Consider the following 18,201-nt stretch of genomic DNA (forward strand, 5'->3'; position numbering starts at 1 on the left):
CTGCCTGAACCCTGCACTTAATGACCTGTATCAGCCCGTATTAGAAATGACTGAAAGACACTTGGGATGAAATGGAAATAGAAGATCATGTTTGATTTTTAATACCATTTTTCTGGTTAAATGGAAAAGTAAACTACAAAACACAATGACTGCTAATAATAAGCCACTTTTAATAACAAGCCAAACCAATACACATATTTTATATTGCCCAGGCCTGATGCTAAAAGTGCCATTAATGTACTCTGTATTGATAAATAAAGTATAATATTCACTTACGTAGTTTGTGTGGCTCTGACAAGACTTTGATGTGCCATTTGAGAATGTTCCATCAGTACAGTGAAGGCACTCTGTGTCTTTATCTGCTGTTCCTGTAGGAATAAAACAATGTTTTATTAGAACACGATCATTCTCAGATGTGGTGTTAACATTACATTTGTGTTAAACATTGCAAGGCTAAATATTAACTACCTTCACCAAAATGGTTAGGTGCTAGCTGCAAGAAGGAAGAAGAAAAACAGAGAATTGTATTTCAAAGGTGTTTCTATCGATCTACTCTTTGCCAGACTGTTGAAGATGATCATGGAATAACTTCAATATCGTGGAACGTCACCAATACATTAAATGTTAAGAAGCTGGATGGCCCCTTATAGGGATGAATAGATTCTGGAGATGTTTAAAGCTATACTTTAAAGTTCAGGTCTCTCTTGTAAAAGAAGTATCATACCTCAAAAAGATGTTAAATAAAAAATGTAATTTAATGAAAGTTAATGTGCAGCAACCTGAGAGAATGAGAAGGTTGTCTGAGGAAGTCTTCGATTAGAATAATGTTATAGGAAATGAAGGGGAGGATTCAGTGCAATCAAGGGGCATCTAGGCACTTGTTACCCTCATTAATTAACTTTTAACTTTTAAATCATTAAATAACTCTTGTTTCTCGTTCATGCCCTGTCAGTATTCATGGTCTTGTTTAAGGGGGAAAGGGTTCTAAAGGACATGGGTACATATCACTGAGCTATTAAGTTGAAAAGTGAAAATGTACCTGCATCACAATGTTTACTTGAAAAGCATTGTTCACGCCCACTGTGGCCATCTTGGAAAGTACCTTCTGTGCAAGATGCACATGATGTACTTGTGAATTCTGTGCAATGTCTACCAACATACATTCCCGTGGGAACCAAAACAATTGACTATGTTGAAAAAACAACCATACAAACAAAATAACATTCCAAATTAGAGATTTTGGTACCAGCTAATTAGTCAGGATATTGTCTATTACTTTTGGACAGGTTGGAAAACAGCCCTCTTCTTTAATGTATTCTGATTGGCGACTGATGCAGTAGCATTGTCAATTAAATAAATATGAAACAAAAGTAAATATTTCTTGAAAATTAATTAAACATTGAAAAAAAACATTTTCCAATTTGTATTAACCTATACCATCAAACACTTATTTTGAGGGCAGCAAAGTTGTGTGGCTGCAATTCATTTATTGCAAAATAGGGTTTATTGTTTTGACATGCTTTCATTCCAAAGTTATATGGGCAACACTTTATATTTTGGCTTCCATATCATCATTGCCATGAATGTTCACGTTCTGAAATATCTGAGGAGAGATTAAAATAGGCAGTTAATGAATGCAATATTTTACAATAAAGAAATCCGAACGAATGTGAGATGTTAATGAATTCATTGTGTTTTCAGCATGACCAGGAGCCACCTAGTGGCCTTATGTGATAGGGGAGAATAGTCTCTTTCGGGAGACCAACTCAACGGGAAAACTCAAACGAAACAGATTTTAAAGGTCCCATGGCATGCTACTTTATGGATGCTTTAATATAGATATTAGTGGGCCCCTAACACAGTATTTGAAGAGGTTCCCGAAATTCAGCCGTGGTGCAGAATTACAGCCACTACGAGTTTGTTCTGTGTTGTCCCCTCACCGCTCGGTGACTCAATCTATTATATTTTTCAACCATGCTTAAGCAGAGTTGCATTGATCTTGACCCAGTGTTTAACTCATTCACAGTCATGCTCAAAAACGATCGATTATATCAGTGGCGCAGGAAGTAGTGGTGCGGCAGGTGCTGAAACACCCCCTGGTGGCGAAGCTTTAAAGGTCCCATGGCATGCAACTTTATGGATGCTTTAATATAGGTATTAGTGGGCCCCTAACACAGTATTTGAAGATGTTCCCGAAATTCAGCCTTGGTGCAGAATTACAGCCACTACGTAACCAGTTGCACATTGAGCTTTCCCCAAATGCGCCGTTTCGGTGTCTGTAGCTTTAATGCAAATGAGGAGGAGAGAGGCGGGTCAAGGAGGAGGGTGGGGGTGTGGCCCTGAGCAGCTTGCGGCCACGGTACCATGCATTCTGTTTACAGTGGATGTATCGCAATGCCGAGCCCCACAGCCTTTGGCCGTGTTCTGTAAATATTCTAGAACACTCCGGGGGCTCCGGTGGAAGTACTGGAGCTCTTTATCTAAATAATATCATATTGTACATAGATATCTATCCAATCCAATTCACTTTATTTATATAGCACAATTTAACCAAACAAAAGGTTCCCAAAGTGCTGTACAACAAGATAAGAAGCGCACTAAACAACACTACAGAAGCACAATAAAAGATGTGGGGCTCAATAGGATAAAAGTAATAAAAAGATAAAAAATAAATAGAATTCAGCAAATAAAATAAAATCAAATAAATAACAATACACTGCCCACATAAAACATCAACATAGCATCAACACGCTACCTGGAGGTAAAAGCCAGAGAAAAGAGGTGAGATGGGACTTAAAAAGAGACAGTGAAGGGGCTTGTCTGATGTGAAGTGGCAAATTATTCCACAGTTTTGGAGCTGCAACGGAAAAAGCGTGTTCACCTCTGAGTTTTAGCCTGGCTCTGGGAACCGTCAGGAGCAGCTGGTCAGCCGACCTGAGAGAGCCACTGGGGCTGTAGGGCTGGAGCAGCCTGGATGGACAGGCTACCAGTGGAGTGAAGCTACAATAGGTGAACTGTGCTCATACTTAATTGTGCTAGTTAAAAGACGGGCTGCAGCATTTCGTACCAGTTGCAGACGAGCAATGGAGGACCCGCTATCCCCAATAGAAAGTCCATTGCAGTAATCCTGCCAGGTGGTCACAAAGGCGTGGATTATTGTTTCAAAGTGCTGGCTCTGAAGGACTGGTTTAATTTTTGCCAGCTGCCTCAACTGGAAAAAGATATACTTCACCACAGCTTTAATCTGGCTGTCAAATTTGAGTCCACTTTTACCCCCAAATTGGTCATAATTGGCTTGTGTTACTGTGCTAAAGAATCCAGACCAACCAGGGGGGGGGGGGGGGGTCACAGAAGTGCAACAAAAGACAATAACTTCAGTCTTTTTTTCATTAAAATTTAAAAAGTTAAGAGACATCCAGGATTTAATATCATGTAAACACTCCTGCAATGGCTTAACACCATAGGCGTCTGACTTATAAAGAGGGACATAAATCTGGGTGTCATCCGCATAGCAATGAAAAGAAATGCAGTTTTTCCTGAGAATCGAACCAAGGTGGAGAAGATAGATGGAAAATAAAAGAGGGCCAAGCACAGAGCCCTGTGGTACCCCATATGAGAGGGGAGCAGTGGAGGACAGTCACCAAGGCTAACACAGAAGGTTCGATGTGACAGGTAGGACCTGAACCATTCAAGAGCTGTGCCAATGATGCCCACCCACTGCTCCAAACGAGCAATCAGGATCTCATGGTCCACTGTATCAAAAGCAGCAGTCAAATCAAGAAGTACAAGGACAACACAGTGACCAAAGTCAGTGGCTAAAAATATGTACAATATGTAATATATTAAAAACTCTTAAAAGTGCTGTGCAATGTTTTAAAACCGGAAAATCTCAATAATATTTTGTTCATTTAAAAAGTCCATGAGCTGGGAATACACAATCTTTTAAGGTTTTAGAAAGAAATGGCAAATTGGATATAGGCCTAGAGTTGGCCAAAACAGTAGAATCCAGCCCAGGTATTTGCACAACGGCATGTTTAAAGTTAACAGGAACCACTCCAGAGGTAAGACTGCTATTAATAACTGCAGTACATGATGGTCCAACAGTCTGAAAAACCTCCTTGAGAAGTCGGGGAGGGACTTTATCCCCCGGAGAGCCTGAGGGCTTCAAACGACCAACAATATCCAGCACAAAGTGCAGGGTCACACGCCCAAATGAGTCAAAAACAGCAAAGCAGGGGACAGACACTGAAGGGTCAATGGCAGGTGGTGAAATAAGTGCTCTGGCAGATGTGACTATCAATAAAGAAGTAAAGAAAGTTTCACAGTTTTATAGACATAACATTGCAGGGAGTACAATACAGTCAAAAGACACATAACATTATGCAAAAAGACCAATAAATAGCCCCTTTTCCACGACCTCCACTGGCTCCCTGTAGTCGCTCCCATCAGATTCAGGACGACGGTTCAGTCCTACAAGGCGGTCAATGGAGCTGCCCCTGCCTCCCTCCCAGCGTTGGTCAGACCACACCCCCCGGCTCGAGCGCTCCGCTCAACCCCTTCAGCTGGAGGCCTGGTGCCGCCATCGCTAAGAGCGAGCCAAGGTCCATCACCAAAGACCCAACTGGGCGTCCCCCAGGGAGCAGGAGGTCCCAGGGGGACGGCGCCCAGGGAGTAGGAGGTCCCGGGGGGACGGCGCCCGGGCGCTGGGTGCTTCAGACCAACGGACGTGCAGAGCCGCTCTGGAGGCTGACCCGGGGAGCAGAAAGCTGTCCGGGACCGCCCTGGAGCCCGGAGAGGAAGGAGGAGCCGTTCAGGAGGCCCACGACGAAGGAAGAGACACTCAGGGGGCTGGAGAAAGCTCGGTGGTCGACCAAGAGAGGGGGAGCGTGGACACAAGCAGACGTTACCATCATAAGCTTCTCTGGTAAAGCTGTTCTGCAGTGCTCTCCCTCTCCCCCTCCTCCCTCTCCTCCTCCCTCCCCCCCCTTCCCCTCCTGTCCTCTCCTCCTCCCTCCCCCCCTCCCCCTCCTCCCTCTCCCCCTCCTCCCTCTCCTCCTCCCTCTCCCCCCTTCCCCTCCGGTCCTCTCCTCCTCCCTCCCCCCCCTTCCCCTCCGGTCCTCTCCTCCTCCCTCTCCCCCCTTCCCCTCCTGTCCTCTCCTCCTCCCTCCCCCCCCTTCCCCTCCTCCCTCTCCTCCTCCCTCTCCCCCTCCTCCCTCTCCTCCTCCCTCTCCCCCCTTCCCCTCCGGTCCTCTCCTCCTCCCTCTCCCCCTCCTCCCTCTCCTCCTCCCTCTCCCCCCTTCCCCTCCGGTCCTCTCCTCCTCCCTCCCCCCCCTTCCCCTCCGGTCCTCTCCTCCTCCCTCTCCCCCCTTCCCCTCCTGTCCTCTCCTCCTCCCTCCCCCCCCTTCCCCTCCTCCCTCTCCTCCTCCCTCTCCTCCCCCTTAGAGTAGCCTTCATTTCCCTCACTCTCAACACCTCCATCCTCCTCCATCACATCTTCACTATCTGGGCTGAAGGCTGAAGGGTGGAGCAGCTCTGCAGCTGGTTGTTCTCAGGTGGAGATGAGGACACAACCAGACACACAACCAGACACACACAACATTTGACACACAACAACCAGATTAAATATCCACCCTACACAGGGTGGCAACCCAGCCGTTGCCAATTAAGAAGATGAAGAGCACCTGAGGAACGGGTGGAGAAGCAGCTTCAATAGCCGCTCCTCCACTCATTCGGGGCTCTCCCAGCCCTGGAGCTCCTCCACGAGGAGACCGGTCGTCGTGGGCGACGGGACTCCACCCACGAAGGATGGGACCGTTGATGCCTCCCAGGTTTTACGTTATTTGTGTTTTGAGAGACTTTGTTATATTCTGGATTCTTTTCCCCTCAAAGTTGTGTCCTGTTTGGGAGGAGGTGGTTCGCTCACACGCACACACACACACACACACACACACACACACACACACACACACACACACACACACACACACACACACACACACACACACACACACACACACACACACACACACACACACACTACCTGTTGGACGGTAGTCTTGGCTCAACTCCTTGCTCTGTATTTCGATCTGAATAAAATATGATCAAATTATTTACACAGTGCATCATGTAATAAATATCACTCATAAGTTCACACACATCGTTGTATTCTGTGTCAACCCAGTGATAACACATACCTTTGATTGCGGAGTTGATTCTATATAGTGATAAACACAGTCACATGTCAGGACAGCAGTCACTATCGTTTAGCAAAACCATGATACATGTTAGTTTAATGTAACATGATACATGTTAGTTTAATGTAACCATGATACATGTTAGTTTAATGTAACATGATACGTGTTAGTTTAATGTAACGTGATACATGTTAGTTTAATGTAACGTGATACATGTTAGTTTAATGGGACTTGATACATATTAGTTAATGTAACCATGATACACATTAGTTGAATGTATCACTTACCTCTTTTATTCTTCCTGTGAATAATGGCTATGATTAAAGCCATTAAAGCCATTACCAGTATGACTCCTGGTATTACTATTCCTGCCACTAGTCCTGCATGTGGACCATGTTCTCCACATTCAGAATCAGTTGAATCAGTTCCTGGTCTCATCAGTTTCAGTCCCACAGATTCACATCTGAGATAAGAAGGACCAGACAACAGGTTTAGTTTCAGGGTGTGTAGTGTATATCCTATCCTGGGGGGAGGATAGTAGACTGGGGGTTTGACCCCTGGTCCAAAAGCACTGGGTGTGATCCCCAATGACCACAACCTTCCTGTAGGCCTTCAGGTATACTCTTGTTTTTGAGCTAGATGCCTGACCCCTACCTGATCCTAATGACCTCTATCTGCCTATATTAGAAATGACTGAAAGACACTCTGGATGAAATGAAAATAGAAAATCACGTTTGATTGTCAAGCTTTTGATACTTTTGCCGTTTATTTTATTACCATTTATCTGATTAAATGGAAAAGTAAACTACAAAACACTGCTAATTATAAGCCACTGCTAATAATTAGCCACACCAATACACATATGGTATACTGCCCAGGCCTGATGCTAAAAGCCCCATTAATGTACTCTGTATTGATAAATAAACTATAATATTCACTCACTTTGTGTGGTTCTGACAAGACGATGATGTGCCATCTGAGAATGTTCCATCAGTACAGTGAGGGCACTCTGTGTCTTTATCTGCTGTTCCTGTAGGAATATAAAGATGTTTTATTAGGACAAGATCATTCTCTAATGTGGTGTGAACATTACATTCATGTTAAACATGGCGAGGTTAAATAATACAACTACCTTCACCACATTTGTTTAGCGCAAGCTCCAAGAAGGAAGAAGAAAACAGAGAATTGTATTTCAAAGGTGTTTCTATCCATCTACTCATAGTCAGACTGTTGTATTTGATCATGGAATAACTTAGACTCCAATGCATTCAATGGTAAGAAGCTGGATGGCCGCTACAAAAAAAAAGCCTATAATGCAATTAAACGATGAACATACAAAGATATGCCTTGAACATAGTAGTCAGGCTACTGCTTCTTTGTTTTGAGCCCAAAAAAAGAAAAGAAAAAAAAAGATAATAATGTGCGTTAATCGCGCGTTAAAAAAATTAACGTTGTTAAAATTGGTTTGCGTTAACGCCGTTAATAACGTGTTTAACTGACAGCTCTAACATATATATATATGTATATATGTGAATGTTGCGGAACCAAGCCTACGATTTTTACTCTTGTGTACTGTACAATAAGATGTAATAAAAGTGATTCTGATTCTGATACATAGAACACTGACCTCTTTGACCGATGTATTGACCAGGACTGCAAACCGTGTGTCTCTGAGCGGCCCTACATCCACCTCTGTTAGAGTCACTACAGAAGAATTCATCCAGGACCTCACACACAGCATCTGATGTTGATGAACAAGACTTCTTCGCCTTCAGGCCGAGACCTGTCAATCACAACAGTTACAGAGGAACCTGAGAGATTGAGAAGGTCATCTGAGGAAGTCTTAGATTAGAATAACTTGATAGGAACAGAAGGGGAGTATTCAGTGCATTCAAGGGGCATCTAGGCACCTGTTACCCTCATTAATCTAAACTCATGTTTCTCATTCCTTTCCTTTAACTCAGTATTCATGGTCCTGTTTAATGGGGAAAGGGTTTTAAATGACATGGTTACATATCACTGAGCTAATAAGTGGAAAAGTGAAAATGTACCTGCATCACAATGTTTACATGAAAAGCATTGTTCACGCCCATTGTCACCATCTTGGAAAGTACCTTCTGTGCAAGATGCACATGATGTACTTGTGAATTCTGTGCAATGTCTACTAACATACATTCCTGTTGGAACCAAAACAATTTACTATATATGAAAAACAAAAATACAAACAAAACAACATTCCAAATGAGAGATTTTTGAACCAGCTAATTAGTCAGGATATTGCCTCTTACCAGGTGGACAGGTTGGACAACAGCCCTCTTCTGTACTGTATTCTGCTGGGCGACAATTTGCTGAAGCAGTAGCATTGTCAATAAAATAAATATGAAATAAAAGTAAATATATCTTGAAAATAAATTCCAAATTGAAAAATAACATTTTCCAATTTGTATTAACCTTTTGAGGGCAGCAAAGTTGTGTGGCTGCAATTAATTTAATGTAAAATAAGGTTTATTGTTTTGACATGCTTTCATTTAAAAGTTATATGGGCCACACTTGCTATATTTTGGCTGCCATATCATCACTGCCATGCATGTTGACGTTCAGAAATATCTGGGGAGAGATAAAAGAAAGGCAGTTAATGAATGCGACATTTTACCAGAAAGAAATCCGAATGAATGTGCAATGAATGAATTAATTTCGTTTTTCAGCGTGATCAGGAGCCACGTGGCCTTATGGGATATGGAAGAATAGTCTCTTACTGTGCGTTCACGCCAAAAGCTGTAAAGCGTTCACTTTCTATTAGACATGAGCGATAAAGCGATAGGAGCAAGACTTTAAAGCTGTAAAGCTGTAAATGAGAGTTGAAAACAGCTCAACTCTATGCAAATTAGCTAGTAGCGTTTCGGCTGTAAATGACCGCCAGCCAATCGGAATGTAGATGTCTCTCGCCGACGTGGATCCCAGTAAAATAAATCCAATTCTAATTTGTCAGTTTGCCGTGTGTCTGCCTGGCACACACACAATAGCGATCAACTAAACTATAATCTAGCATATAAACAATAGCTCCATGAATTAGTTATTCAGCGTTTCATGTATTTATGCTTATTATTATTTTTCTATAGACCAAATGTACGACTATCTTGAGTTTTTGTGTCTCGGCATCAGCAGCAGCACGATGCAGGCAAAAAGCACGGCTCCTTCAAAATGGAAAAGCAGAACCACAAGAGCGATATGAGCTGCAGGGGAGACCAACGAAAAACTCAATCGAAACGCATTCTAAATGAGTTGCTGCACGCAATGCAGAACCAAACATAATGCATTGAGTTCTGAGTTGTTCCCTCACTGCCAGGGGTGGACTGGGACAAAAATTCAGGCCTGGCATTTTCTGTCCAGACCAGCCCACTACATTATCAGCACTAGGGGTGGGACGAGACGAACGGGAAGAACCTTGTACTTACTTTATTGAAACAATTTAATCAAGTACATGCATCCGAATAATAGTTCAGCACTGCAAATAGCAGTTGTTGCTTTGTTTGTCTCTTGTGCTGCTGACAAGAAAGGTGTGAAACGCAAACAGGAAGTTAACATCCTGGGGTCGCTGCATCTCCAACCCCCATAGCCTACCTACATATCTACAAAACTTAAATATCACACTTGATCCAACGCTAAATTCTCTCTTGCAGTTTTTAGTCTGTGAATGTGAAAATCTTCAACTGTGACTCAGTCATTGTGAAATCATAAATAGAGAATTGATTTCCCCCGCGGATAATGTAGGCAATAGAACGCCTACATTATTATTAGAGAAAATAAGCCCCGACAGGGCGAACAGGACACCGACGCGCAGCGGAGGTGTCTTGCTTCGCCATAAAGGGGCTTATTTTTCGATAATGACCGGCGAAGTTCTATACATTATCCCGCTTATTACACGGCTACTTCCCAAAACGAAACAATTTATTTACAATGTACAGTGTATGTGTGTGTCGACCCACGGTCGACACACAATATCACCATTCAAATAATATTTACAAACTGTGTGTGAAACAGCATCATTACACCAACATGAAAAATACTATGTCAACATAAGATGAATAAAGCATCGTCTCTCAAATGTAGGCTACTTTCAATTGATTAACAATTATCGACGGAACCTGAGGTGGTAATTGTTTTAGTTTGAGGTGCCTAATTGTTTCAGTATATAGGTACACGTGAACCGGGATTCATTTGTTTTTAAACAAAGCGGGACATTTTGCGATGAAAACAATATCCCGAGATTGAGATCTCCATCATCGGATATTTCCCATGCCCAATATCCCGAGATAGCGAACCAATTGCGCTAGGAGGTTAATCACGTACGTGTAGCATTTCAGCACGCTGCTTGGGAAATTAAAACCACTAAGGAAAGGGATTAATTAAACGCCCTTTAAAAAAGTGAGAACAAAATCCATTGAATCCCAGATTGAAATACAAACGAAGTAATTTAATCTGATATAACTAGAATATGAGATTAGATTTAAGGACAGAGATTAGTTCACTTTACCTTGAATGACTTGAACTTGAAGAGCAGCTTTTACTTCTTTTGCTTTATATGTTTGCGTCGGTATGAAGACCGAGAATGAACCCCCCACCCTCCTCGCACTTACGTCAGGGAATTTCCTCTCGTCAGATATAACTCTATACCCAGTGGTGTAGTCTATTTTATTGTAGTGGGTATACTGTGATGATTCCCTCCCAGCCTCGTACAAACCCGTCCGACCGGTACGTGTACGTGTGTGGCACTTATGGGGTGTCGCACCACACTCACCAACGCAGGGGTCTACAACCCGCTGATTTAAGAGTATAATGATGATCAACAATCATGGAAAGCTGAGTAGGTTTATCAGTTTTAATAACAGTATGAACAAATAGAACACAAAAATGACAAGTTGTCCTTTGTATATCTATAGTAGCAATAGCACATGCTAAACAAGGACAAAATCTACTCAATATAATTTAATGAACTGTTAACATCCATGGCTAACCAGTGCATGAGAAGGAGATGACAGGAGACTAATGTTTCACTCTTTCAATTGCTCTAATTTGAGCTCTTACTGTTATCTAACATACCATACAGTAATTGAATTGTGTAAAAGTGTGAAATTACTGCACCTTAAAAATGACCATGAATTAGCTATACTCTCATTTGCATAGTGATTAACATTATGAATTTAAATTGTGTATACCTGTATGTTGGCTGACATTTACCTACAACTTTTTTTCCCTCCACTCTAACCAAGGATGACTGTTTTTAAATTCCCTAGCCTGACACCCAGTCTGAAAGGCTGGCCAGGGGTTCTCATCTAAAAGTAACAAGGAGATATAAAGTGGGATTAAAACATTGTCTTCTGTTGACTACTTATTATGTGGTTTACACATTAATATGGGAGGACTGGACACACACACGAACGCACGCCCACGCACGCACACACGCGAGAAGGAGGGGCTCGGCCCGCCAACTAACGTGCAGAGATGCAGGGGCAGCTTCGCGCTTAACAGAGACAGGGCAGAGCGCGAGCGCGCAGTGGGAATTTTATGAATGGTGAATGTAGGAGATTACTTCCCCTGCTTAAAGTATTTTATTGCAGTTATACCCAACCGATATTTCCGAAAAATAAACACAGAAGTGAAAGATCTGTCACAAGACGATTGATACGTATCCGTGCACATTTTTAAGTGGGTATACGCAAATCCTGGTGCGTTCCCAGTGGGTATACGGCGTATACCTGCGTATCACGTAGACTACACCACTGTCTATACCCAGCTAACAAAATGACGTCCCTAGGACGTCCCCTGAACGTCCCCGAAAGTTATAAGGACGTCGCAAGGGAACGTCCCCACAACGTCTTTTTGTAGGGTTCCCTAAAGGTCCCGGGGACGTCGCAAACAAACGTCCCCGGGACGTCCCCGGTACGTCCCCATGACGTCCTTTTGTATGGTTCCCTAAAGGTCCCGGGGACGTCGCAAACAAACGTCCCCGGGACGTCTATGTAACGTCCTCACAACATTTAGGGGACGTTCAGGGGACATCCCCAGATTGCTATGATTAAAGCCATTAAAGCCATTACCAGTATGACTCCTGGTATTACTATTCCTGCCACTAGTCCTGCATGTGGACCATGTTCTCCACATTCAGAATCAGTTGAATCAGTTCCTGGTCTCATCAGTTTCAGTCCCACAGATTCACATCTGAGATAAGAAGGACCAGACAACAGGTTTAGTTTCAGGGTGTGTAGTGTATATCCTATCCTGGGGGGAGGATAGTAGACTGGGGGTTTGACCCCTGGTCCAAAAGCACTGGGTGTGATCCCCAATGACCACAACCTTCCTGTAGGCCTTCAGGTATACTCTTGTTTTTGAGCTAGATGCCTGACCCCTACCTGATCCTAATGACCTGTATCTGCCTATATTAGAAATGACTGAAAGACACTCTGGATGAAATGAAAATAGAAAATCACGTTTGATTGTCAAGCTTTTGATACTTTTGCCGTTTATTTTATTACCATTTATCTGATTAAATGGAAAAGTAAACTACAAAACACTGCTAATTATAAGCCACTGCTAATAATTAGCCACACCAATACACATATGGTATACTGCCCAGGCCTGATGCTAAAAGCCCCATTAATGTACTCTGTATTGATAAATAAACTATAATATTCACTCACTTTGTGTGGTTCTGACAAGACGATGATGTGCCATCTGAGAATGTTCCATCAGTACAGTGAGGGCACTCTGTGTCTTTATCTGCTGTTCCTGTAGGAATATAAAGATGTTTTATTAGGACAAGATCATTCTCTAATGTGGTGTGAACATTACATTCATGTTAAACATGGCAAGGTTAAATAATACAACTACCTTCACCACATTTGTTTAGCGCAAGCTCCAAGAAGGAAGAAGAAAACAGAGAATTGTATTTCAAAGGTGTTTCTATCCATCTACTCATAGTCAGACTGTTGTATTTGATCATGGAATAACTTAGACTCCAATGCATTCAATGGTAAGAAGCTGGATGGCCCCTACAAAAAAAAAGCCTATAATGCAATTAAACGATGAACATACAAAGATATGCCTTGAACATAGTAGTCAGGCTACTGCTTCTTTGTTTTGAGCCCAAAAAAAGAAAAGAAAAAAAAAGATAATAATGTGCGTTAATCGCGCGTTAAAAAAATTAACGTTGTTAAAATTGGTTTGCGTTAACGCCGTTAATAACGTGTTTAACTGACAGCTCTAACATATATATATATGTATATATGTGAATGTTGCGGAACCAAGCCTACGATTTTTACTCTTGTGTACTGTACAATAAGATGTAATAAAAGTGATTCTGATTCTGATACATAGAACACTGACCTCTTTGACCGATGTATTGACCAGGACTGCAAACCGTGTGTCTCTGAGCGGCCCTACATCCACCTCTGTTAGAGTCACTACAGAAGAATTCATCCAGGACCTCACACACAGCATCTGATGTTGATGAACAAGACTTCTTCGCCTTCAGGCCGAGACCTGTCAATCACAACAGTTACAGAGGAACCTGAGAGATTGAGAAGGTCATCTGAGGAAGTCTTAGATTAGAATAACTTGATAGGAACAGAAGGGGAGTATTCAGTGCATTCAAGGGGCATCTAGGCACCTGTTACCCTCATTAATCTAAACTCATGTTTCTCATTCCTTTCCTTTAACTCAGTATTCATGGTCCTGTTTAATGGGGAAAGGGTTTTAAATGACATGGTTACATATCACTGAGCTAATAAGTGGAAAAGTGAAAATGTACCTGCATCACAATGTTTACATGAAAAGCATTGTTCACGCCCATTGTCACCATCTTGGAAAGTACCTTCTGTGCAAGATGCACATGATGTACTTGTGAATTCTGTGCAATGTCTACTAACATACATTCCTGTTGGAACCAAAACAATTTACTATATATGAAAAACAAAAATACAAACAAAACAACATTCCAAATGAGAGATTTTTGAACCAGCTAATTAGTCAGGATATTGCCTCTTACCTGGTGGGCAGGTTGGACAACAGCCCTCTTCTGTACTGTATTCTGCTGGGCGACAATTTGCTGAAGCAGTAGCATTGTCAATAAAATAAATATGAAATAAAAGTAAATATATCTTGAAAATAAATTCCAAATTGAAAAATAACATTTTCCAATTTGTATTAACCTTTTGAGGGCAGCAAAGTTGTGTGGCTGCAATTAATTTAATGTAAAATAAGGTTTATTGTTTTGACATGCTTTCATTTAAAAGTTATATGGGCCACACTTGCTATATTTTGGCTGCCATATCATCACTGCCATGCATGTTGACGTTCAGAAATATCTGGGGAGAGATAAAAGAAAGGCAGTTAATGAATGCGACATTTTACCAGAAAGAAATCCGAATGAATGTGCAATGAATGAATTAATTTCGTTTTTCAGCGTGATCAGGAGCCACGTGGCCTTATGGGATATGGAAGAATAGTCTCTTACTGTGCGTTCACGCCAAAAGCTGTAAAGCGTTCACTTTCTATTAGACATGAGCGATAAAGCGATAGGAGCAAGACTTTAAAGCTGTAAAGCTGTAAATGAGAGTTGAAAACAGCTCAACTCTATGCAAATTAGCTAGTAGCGTTTCGGCTGTAAATGACCGCCAGCCAATCGGAATGTAGATGTCTCTCGCCGGCGTGGATCCCAGTAAAATAAATCCAATTCTAATTTGTCAGTTTGCCGTGTGTCTGCCTGGCACACACACAATAGCGATCAACTAAACTATAATCTAGCATATAAACAATAGCTCCATGAATTAGTTATTCAGCGTTTCATGTATTTATGCTTATTATTATTTTTCTATAGACCAAATGTACGACTATCTTGAGTTTTTGTGTCTCGGCATCAGCAGCAGCACGATGCAGGCAAAAAGCACGGCTCCTTCAAAATGGAAAAGCAGAACCACAAGAGCGATATGAGCTGCAGGGGAGACCAACGAAAAACTCAATCGAAACGCATTCTAAATGAGTTGCTGCACGCAATGCAGAACCAAACATAATGCATTGAGTTCTGAGTTGTTCCCTCACTGCCAGGGGTGGACTGGGACAAAAATTCAGGCCTGGCATTTTCTGTCCAGACCAGCCCACTACATTATCAGCACTAGGGGTGGGACGAGACGAACGGGAAGAACCTTGTACTTACTTTATTGAAACAATTTAATCAAGTACATGCATCCGAATAATAGTTCAGCACTGCAAATAGCAGTTGTTGCTTTGTTTGTCTCTTGTGCTGCTGACAAGAAAGGTGTGAAACGCAAACAGGAAGTTAACATCCTGGGGTCGCTGCATCTCCAACCCCCATAGCCTACCTACATATCTACAAAACTTAAATATCACACTTGATCCAACGCTAAATTCTCTCTTGCAGTTTTTAGCCTGTGAATGTGAAAATCTTCAACTGTGACTCAGTCATTGTGAAATCATAAATAGAGAATTGATTTCCCCCGCGGATAATGTAGGCAATAGAACGCCTACATTATTATTAGAGAAAATAAGCCCCGACAGGGCGAACAGGACACCGACGCGCAGCGGAGGTGTCTTGCTTCGCCATAAAGGGGCTTATTTTTCGATAATGACCGGCGAAGTTCTATACATTATCCCGCTTATTACACGGCTACTTCCCAAAACGAAACAATTTATTTACAATGTACAGTGTATGTGTGTGTCGACCCACGGTCGACACACAATATCACCATTCAAATAATATTTACAAACTGTGTGTGAAACAGCATCATTACACCAACATGAAAAATACTATGTCAACATAAGATGAATAAAGCATCGTCTCTCAAATGTAGGCTACTTTCAATTGATTAACAATTATCGACGGAACCTGAGGTGGTAATTGTTTTAGTTTGAGGTGCCTAATTGTTTCAGTATATAGGTACACGTGAACCGGGATTCATTTGTTTTTAAACAAAGCGGGACATTTTGCGATGAAAACAATATCCCGAGATTGAGATCTCCATCATCGGATATTGCCCATGCCCAATATCCCGAGATAGCGAACCAATTGCGCTAGGAGGTTAATCACGTACGTGTAGCATTTCAGCACGCTGCTTGGGAAATTAAAACCACTAAGGAAAGGGATTAATTAAACGCCCTTTAAAAAAGTGAGAACAAAATCCATTGAATCCCAGATTGAAATACAAATGAAGTAATTTAATCTGATATAACTAGAATATGAGATTAGATTTAAGGACAGAGATTAGTTCACTTTACCTTGAATAACTTGAACTTGAAGAGCAGCTTTTACTTCTTTTGCTTTATATGTTTGCGTTGGTATGAAGACCGAGAATGAACCCCCCACCCTCCTCGCACTTACGTCAGGGAATTTCCTCTCGTCAGATATAACTCTATAGCTCTGGGTTGATCCAAAAGCAGTGTTGGGGCCATAGATATATATAGAACACTATATATATCTATGGTTGGGGCCTCGTGTATGAAGGTATTATTGTAGCAAAAGTCTTTAGCACCTGTAACTGCAGAATTTGAATGCGTACACTAAAGTCACAGTAAATTTGAAGTCGTATATATTTATTTTGCATGTGTACTCTAAAGTCACAAATGTGTAACATTACTGTAGAACTATATGCAATGCTCATACGCATTGTCACAGGTGAGCCTCCGTACCGAGCGAGAAGGCATGTATGCATGCGTGCTGGCACGGAGGTCGGAGGAAGATAGTTCGTGGCCACCCAAGAGATGCCTGTTAGTCGATGAACCCTGTGAATGTTAAATAAATATCCTGAAAGATACTAAGGACTATTATTGAACACATCTTAGGCCTAGTAACGGGGACGCTGGCGAGTCTAACGCCGCTCTGTATGGCTTGTTTTTATTCAGTATTTTCAATATTTCTCACAATTGCATTGAACATTTTTTTATTTTTTTTGGTCTTTAGTAGTTTTGCTAAGTTTACTTGTTATACATAGTCACTTTTCGCTATTGTAAGTGCGCCAGTTTTCTTTATTTCTACGTGTTTTATACGTGGAGTCGTACAGTTGGTGGACGCTGTTGCCTTTTAAACGCTGCTGCTGCTGCTGCTCACCGGAACGTCATTCTGAACATTATTTTTTCTGCGATTTTCTTTTTCTTACTAGTCTTTTAACTTTTTATCAGTTTTCTTTTGCTTACTTTCAACAGCTTCTGTCTGAAACCCTTCTGGACCTCGGATCGGACTACAAAGTTAAGTTAAGTAAGTGCGTCGGTTTTCTTTCTTTCTTTATTTATTCCTGAACGTTAAACGTCTGCGTGTTTTGTTTTGTGTTTTGTGCGTGGAGTCGTGCAGCTGTTGGTGGATGACACCTGCTGGCCGGCTAGACTGCTGCTAACCCCCAGCGCCGTCCAACTGGCTTCCCCGTCTCCAGCGTAGCTACAACCGCAGGCTCCACTCCTCTGCCTCCGCTGTGCTGGCTCTGTGGCCTCACCATAAGCCACAGAGCCCTGGAAACTGGTCCTTAGCTAGCCAGCTTGTGACCAGCTGGATGCTACCTGTCCGTGCCACTGCTGTCAGCTGTGCGGGACCTGCCTGCAGCGCTGGGCCATTGATTAGCTGGCTGCCGGGTGAGCCATTGCGGGGTGACTACATGCTAGCGGGCTGCTACAACCCTGCCCTCCGTCATCGTCCCCTGCTTAAACACTGGTATTCCATCTCCGAGCTCCTCCAATTACTGTATAATATATATATAATATATATGTATTCCATCTCAGTGGCGTTTTCTCCCGGAGGCAAAGGGAAGCCAGGCTTCCCTGTTATTTTAGGCTGTAGTTGTCATCCAATAAAAACATTTATGTTAACAGTTTCGTTAATTATTTTGTGCTGTGTTGCTGTCATTTCTTCCCCATTTTCTCCTCTCATTGACCATTTCACAATGCGCGATACGGCGCCCCTCTTATAAACTATAGACGCGGCGAAACACGACACTGCACACTGCGA

General features: G+C 42.2%; 1 long non-coding RNA gene across 1 annotated transcript; it reads right to left on the minus strand.

Moving 5' to 3' along the window:
• Positions 1 to 12,307: 12,307 nt before the first annotated feature.
• Positions 12,308 to 15,475, minus strand: LOC115553384 (uncharacterized). The gene is made up of 6 exons (XR_003978452.1): positions 15,406 to 15,475; positions 14,239 to 14,557; positions 14,002 to 14,127; positions 13,578 to 13,733; positions 12,893 to 12,980; positions 12,308 to 12,413 (listed from the first exon to the last, which is right to left on the minus strand). It is a non-coding gene; the product is annotated as an uncharacterized LOC115553384 (long non-coding RNA).
• Between the last annotated feature and the right edge of the window lie 2,726 nt (positions 15,476 to 18,201).

This window comes from Gadus morhua, chromosome 1 (genome assembly GCF_902167405.1).
Source record: "Gadus morhua chromosome 1, gadMor3.0, whole genome shotgun sequence".
Classification (NCBI taxonomy): Eukaryota; Metazoa; Chordata; class Actinopteri; order Gadiformes; family Gadidae; genus Gadus; species Gadus morhua.